The sequence below is a fragment of the Zonotrichia albicollis genome, chromosome 38 (assembly GCF_047830755.1).
Source record: "Zonotrichia albicollis isolate bZonAlb1 chromosome 38, bZonAlb1.hap1, whole genome shotgun sequence".
NCBI classification, from domain to species: Eukaryota; Metazoa; Chordata; class Aves; order Passeriformes; family Passerellidae; genus Zonotrichia; species Zonotrichia albicollis.
This window is the reverse complement of record NC_133856.1, coordinates 141,347-147,591: the sequence shown is the minus strand read 5'-3', so window position 1 is coordinate 147,591 and position 6,245 is coordinate 141,347.

Genomic DNA, 6,245 nt, shown 5'->3' with positions numbered 1-6,245 from the left:
AAGGCCACGCCCCCGTTTTTGGGGGGGAGGGGTCCCCAAAATTTGTGCAAAGCAGGAGGGGGAGGGGCGGGACCCCCCAAAATAAGACACTTGGTGGGGGGAGGGAGACCCCCAAATTCTGGGGTGAAAATTTCAAATTTTGGGAAAAAAAACCCTCAAGTTTTGGGGTCTCCCCTCCCTCATTGAGCTTTTTGGGGGGACCCCAATTTGGGGAGGGGTCTCTGAGGTTTCCCTCCCTCATTTTTTGGGGGACCCCAAACTTGAACACCCAAATTTTAGGGAAAATTCCCCAAATTTTAGGGTGAAAATCTTAAATTTGGGGGGAAAAAAAACCCCAAATTTTAGGGTCTCCCCATCCCCATGGAGATTTTGGGGGGACCCCAATTTGGGGTAGGGGGGAGGCTGAGGTGCCCCCCAAATTTTGGGGGACCCCCAAGACTCCAAACCCGCAAATTTTAGGGAAAAAAATCCCCAAATTTTGGCGTGGAAAATCTCTAATTTTAGGAAAAAATCCCCAAATTTTGGGGTCTCCTCTCCCCCTTGAGATTTTGGGGGACCCCCAAGGCTTCAAACCCCAAAATTTTAGCTAAAACCCCCCAAATTTTGACCTAAAAACCCCAAAAATTTTGCTCCCATCCCCCCATATTTTGGGGTGCTCCCAAACCACCCCAAACATCGATTACGGGGGTAAAAAAAGTGAATTTTAAGGCTTTGAAATCGGGATTTTTTGGGGTTTTTTGGGGGGTTTTGGAGCTTTGGGGGGGGTTGGATTTTTGGGGGGTTTGGGGGGATTTTGGGGGGATTTTGGGGGGTCAGGGGGGGTCCCCGGCCAGCAGGCGGGGGCCGGGGGAGGTCCCCGAACATTTCGGTGCCGTCGCCGCCGCCCCGCAGGGTCAGCGCCCGCATGGAGGCGGCGATGCGCGCCAGGTCCGGGGGCGCCTGCGGGGCCAGAAACAACAAAATTATCCACGAAATTATCCACGAAATCAGCCCCAAATTCAGCCCTGAAATCACAAAAATGCCACCAAAATATCCCAAAATCAGCCCCAAAATCAGCCCCAAAATCAGCCCTGAAATCAGCCCTGAAATCAGCCCTGAAACCCCAAAATCAGCCCCAAAATTATCCACGAAATCAGCCCTGAAATCAGCCCTGAAATCCCAAAAATGACCCCAAAATATCCCCAAAATTATCCCCCAAATCCGCCCCGAAATCAGCTCTGAAACCCCAAAATTAGCCCCAAAATTATCCCCAAAATCAGCCCCGAAATTATCCACGAAATTATCCACGAAATCAGCCCTGAAATCCAAAATCGGCCCCAAAATTATCCACGAAATCAGCCCCAAAATCAGCCCTGAAATCCAAAAAATGCTCCCCAAAATTATCCCCAAAATCAGCCCCAAAATCAGCCCCAAAATCAGCCCTGAAATCCCAAAAATGCCCCCAAAATTATCCCCAAAATATCCCCAAAATTATCCTCACAATTATCCCCAAAATCAGCCCTGAAATCCCAAAATCAGCCCAAAATTATCCCCAAAATCAGCCCCAAAATCAGCCCAGAAATCCCAAAATTAGCCCCAAAATTAGCCCCAAAATCAGCCCCAAAATCAGCCCTGAAATCCCAAAAATATCCCCAAAATTATCCTGAAAATCAGCCCCAAAATCAGCCCTGAAACCCCAAAATCAGCCTTGAAATCCCAAAATTAGCCCCAAAATTATCCTCAAAATTATCCCCAAAATCAGCCCTGAAGTCCCAAAAATGACACCAAAATATCCCCAAAATCAGCCCTGAAATCCCAAATTAGCCCCAAAATCAGCCCCAAAATTATCCACGAAATCAGCCCTGAAATCCCAAAATTATCCACGAAATCAGCCCCAAAATCAGCCCTGAAATCCCCAAAATTATCCCCAAAATTATCCCCAAAATCAGCCCCGAAATTATCCACGAAATTATCCATGAAATCAGCCCTGAAATCCAAAATTAGCCCCAAAATATCCCCAAAATTATCCCCAAAATCGGCCCCAAAATCCAAAAATGCCCCAAAATTATCCTCAAAAGCAGCCCCAAAATCAGCCCTGAAGTCCAAAAAATGCCCCAAAATCGGCCCCTAAATCCCAAAAATGCCATCAAAATTATCCCCAAAATTATCCCCAAAATCAGCCCCAAAATCAGCCCTGAAATCAGACCCGAAATCCCCAAAATATCCCCGAAATCAGCCCTGAAATGCCAAAATTAGCCCCAAAATTATCCTCAACATCAGCCCCGAAATCCCAAAATTAGCCCCAAAATTATCCCCAAAATCAGCCCCAAAATTATCCCAAATTCAGCCCTGAAATCCAAAAAATGCCCCCCAAAATTATCCCCGAAATCAGCCCCAAAATCAGCCCTGAAATCCCAAAAATGTCCCCAAAATTATCCCCAAAATCAGGCCTGAAATACCAAAAATGCCCCCAAAATTATCCTCAAAATCAGCCCCAAATTAGCCCCAAAATCAGCCCTGAAATCCAAAAATGCCCCCAAAAATATCCCCAAAATGATCCTCAAAATTATCCCCAAAATTATCCCCGAAATTATCCCTGAAATCAGCCCTGAAATCCAAAAATGCCCCCAAAAATATCCCCAAAATGATCCTCAAATTATCCCCAAAATTATCCCGAAATTATCCCTGAAATCAGCCCCGTAATCCCAAAAATGCCCCCAAAATATCCCAGAATTATCCCCAAAATTATCCCCCAAATCCCAAAAATGCCCCAAAATTATCCTCAAAATTATCCCCAAAATCAGCCCTGAAATCCCCAAAATGCCCCCAAAATATCCCCAAATCAGCCCCGAAATTATCCACGAAATTATCCACGAAATCAGCCCTGAAATCCCAAAATCAGCCCCAAAATTATCCCCAAAATCAGCCCTGAAATCCAAAAATGCCCCCCAAAATTATTCCCAAAATTATCCCAAAATCAGCCCCAAAATTATCCCAAAATCAGCCCTGAAATCCCAAAAAATGCCCCCCAAAATCAGCCCCAAAATTATCCCCAAATTCAGCCCTGAAATCCAAAAATGCCCCCAAAATATCCCAAAAATTATCCTCAAAAGCAGCCCCAAAATCAGCCCTGAAATCCCAAAAATGACCCCAAAATTATCCCAAAATTATCCTCAAAATCAGCCCTGAAATCCCAAAATCAGCCCAAAATTATCCTCAAAATTATCCCCAAAATCAGCCCTGAAATGCCAAAATTAGCCCCAAAATTATCCCCAAAATCAGCCCTGAAATCCAAAAAATGCCCCCCAAAATTATTCCCAAAATTATCCCAAAATCAGCCCAAAATTATCCCCAAAATCAGCCCTGAAATCCCAAAAATGCCCCCCAAAATCAGCCCCAAAATTATCCCCAAATTCAGCCCTGAAATCCCAAAAATGCCCCCAAAATATCCCAAAAATTATCCTCAAAATTATCCCCAAAATCAGCCCTGAAATGCCAAAATTAGCCCCAAAATTATCCCCAAAATCAGCCCCAAAATTATCCCCAAATTCAGCCCTGAAATCCAAAAAATGCCCCCCAAAATTATCCTCAAAATTATCCCCTAAATCAGCCCCTAAATCAGCCCCGAATCCCCAAAAATGCCCCCAAAATTATCCTCAAAATTATCCTGAAAATCAGCCCCGAAATCAGCCCTGAAATCCCAAAATCAGCCCCAAAATATCCCCAAAATCAGCCCCAAAATTATCCACAAATTCAGCCCTGAAACCCCAAAATCAGCCCCAAAATTATCCACGAAATCAGCCCCTAAATCAGCCCTGAAATCCCAAAATTAGCCCCAAAATCAGCCCTGAAATCAGCCCTGAAATCCCAAAAATGCCCCCAAAATTATCCACGAAATCAGCCCAAAATCAGCCCTGAAACCCCAAAATTAGCCCCAAAATTATCCCCAAAATTATCCCCAAATCAGCCCCGAAATCAGCCCTGAAATCCCAAAATTAGCCCCAAAATTATCCACGAAATCAACCCCAAAATCAGCCCTGAAATCCCAAAAATGACCCCAAAATTATCCCCAAAATCAGCCCTGAAATTATCCTCAAAATTAGCCCTGAAATCCAAAAATTATCCCCAAAATTATCCACGAAATCAGCCCCTAAATCAGCCCTGAAATCCCAAAATTAGCCCCAAAATCAGCCCTGAAATCAGCCCTGAAATCCCAAAAATGCCCCAAAATTATCCCTGAAATTAGCCCCAAAATCAGCCCCAAAATCCCAAAATTATCCCCAAAATTATCCTCAAAATTATCCCCAAAACCAGCCCTGAAATCAGCCCTGAAATCCCAAAATTAGCCCCAAAATTAGCCCCAAAATTATCCACGAAATCAACCCCAAAATCAGCCCTGAAATCCCAAAATTAGCCCCAAAATTGTCCTCAAAATCAGCCCTGACATCCCAGAATTGCCCCCAAAATTATCCTCAAAATCAGCCCCAAAATTATCCCAAATTCAGACCTGAAATCCAAAAAATGCCCCCCAAAATTATCCTCAAAATCAGACCTGAAATCCAAAAAATGCCCCCCAAAATTATCCTCAAAACTAGCCCCAAAATTAGCCCAAAATCAGCCCTGAAATCCCAAAAATGCCCCAAAAATATCCCCAAAATGATCCTCAAATTATCCCCAAAATTATCCCCGAAATTATCCCTGAAATCAGCCCCGAAATCCCAAAAATGCCCCCAAAATATCCCCAGAATTATCCCCAAAATTATCCCCCAAATCCCAAAAATGCCCCCAAAATTATCCTCAAAATTATCCCCAAAATCAGCCCTGAAATACCAAAAATGCCCCCAAAATATCCCCAAAATCAGCCCCGAAATTATCCTCAAAATCAGCCCTGAAATACCAAAAATGCCCCCAAAATATCCCCAAAATCAGGGCTGAAAGGAGCCCTGAAACCAAAAAATGCCCCCCAAAATATCCCCAAAATTATCCCCAAAATCAGCCCTGAAACCCAAAAATGCCCCCAAAATTATCCCCAAAATCAGCCCTGAAATCCCAAAAATGCCCCCCAAAATCAGCCCCAAAATTATCCCAAAATCAGCCCCAAAATTATCCTCAAAATCAGCCTGAAACCCAAAAATGCCCCCAAAATTATCACCAAAATCATCCCCAAAATCAGCCCCAAAATCAGCCCCGAAATCAGCCCCGAAATCAGCCTTGAAATCCCAAAAATGACCCCAAAATTATCCCCAAAATCAGCCCTGAAACCCCAAAAATGCCCCCAAATATTCTCAAAATCAGCCCTGAAATCAGCCCTGAAATCCCAAAATCAGCCCCAAAATTATCACCAAAACCAGCCCCAAAATTATTCTCAAAATCAGCCCTGAAATCCCAAAAATTATCCCCAAAATTACCCCCAAAATTAGCCCCCAAAATCAGCCCTGAAATCCCAAAAATTATCCCAAAATCAGCCCTTAAATCTCAAAATTGCCCCCAAAATATCCCCAAAATCAGCCCCGAAATTATCCTCAAAATCAGCCCTGATATCCCAAAAATTATCCCCAAAATTATCCTCAAAATTATCCCAAAATCAGCCCTGAATTCCCAAAAATGCCCCCTAAAATAGCCCAAAATCAGCCCCAAAATCCAAAAATGCCCCTCAAAATACCCCCAAAATTATCCCCAAAATCAGCCCTGAAATCCCAAAATATCCCCAAAATTATCCCCAAAATCAGCCCTGAAATCAACCCTGAAATCCCAAAAATGTCCCCAAAATTATCCCCAAAATCAGGCCTGAAATACCAAAAATGCCCCCAAAATTATCCTCAAAATTAGCCCCAAAATCAGCCCTGAAATCAGCCCTGAAATCCCAAAAATTCCACCCAAAATTATCCTCAAAATTATCCCCAAAATCAGCCCTGAAATCCCAAAAATGCCCCCAAAAATATCCCCAAAATGATCCTCAAAATTATCCCCAAAATTATCCCCGAAATTATCCCTGAAATCAGCCCGAAATCCCCAAAATATCCCCAGAATTATCCCCAAAATTATCCCCCAAATCCCAAAAATGCCCCCAAAATTATCCTCAAAATTATCCCAAAATCAGCCCTGAAATCCCCAAATGCCCCAAAATATCCCCAAAATCAGCCCCGAAATTATCCTCAAAATCAGCCCTGAAATACCAAAAATGCCCCCAAAATATCCCCAAAATCAGCCCTGAAAGGAGCCCTGAAACCCAAAAAATGCCCCCCAAAATATCCCCAAAATTATCC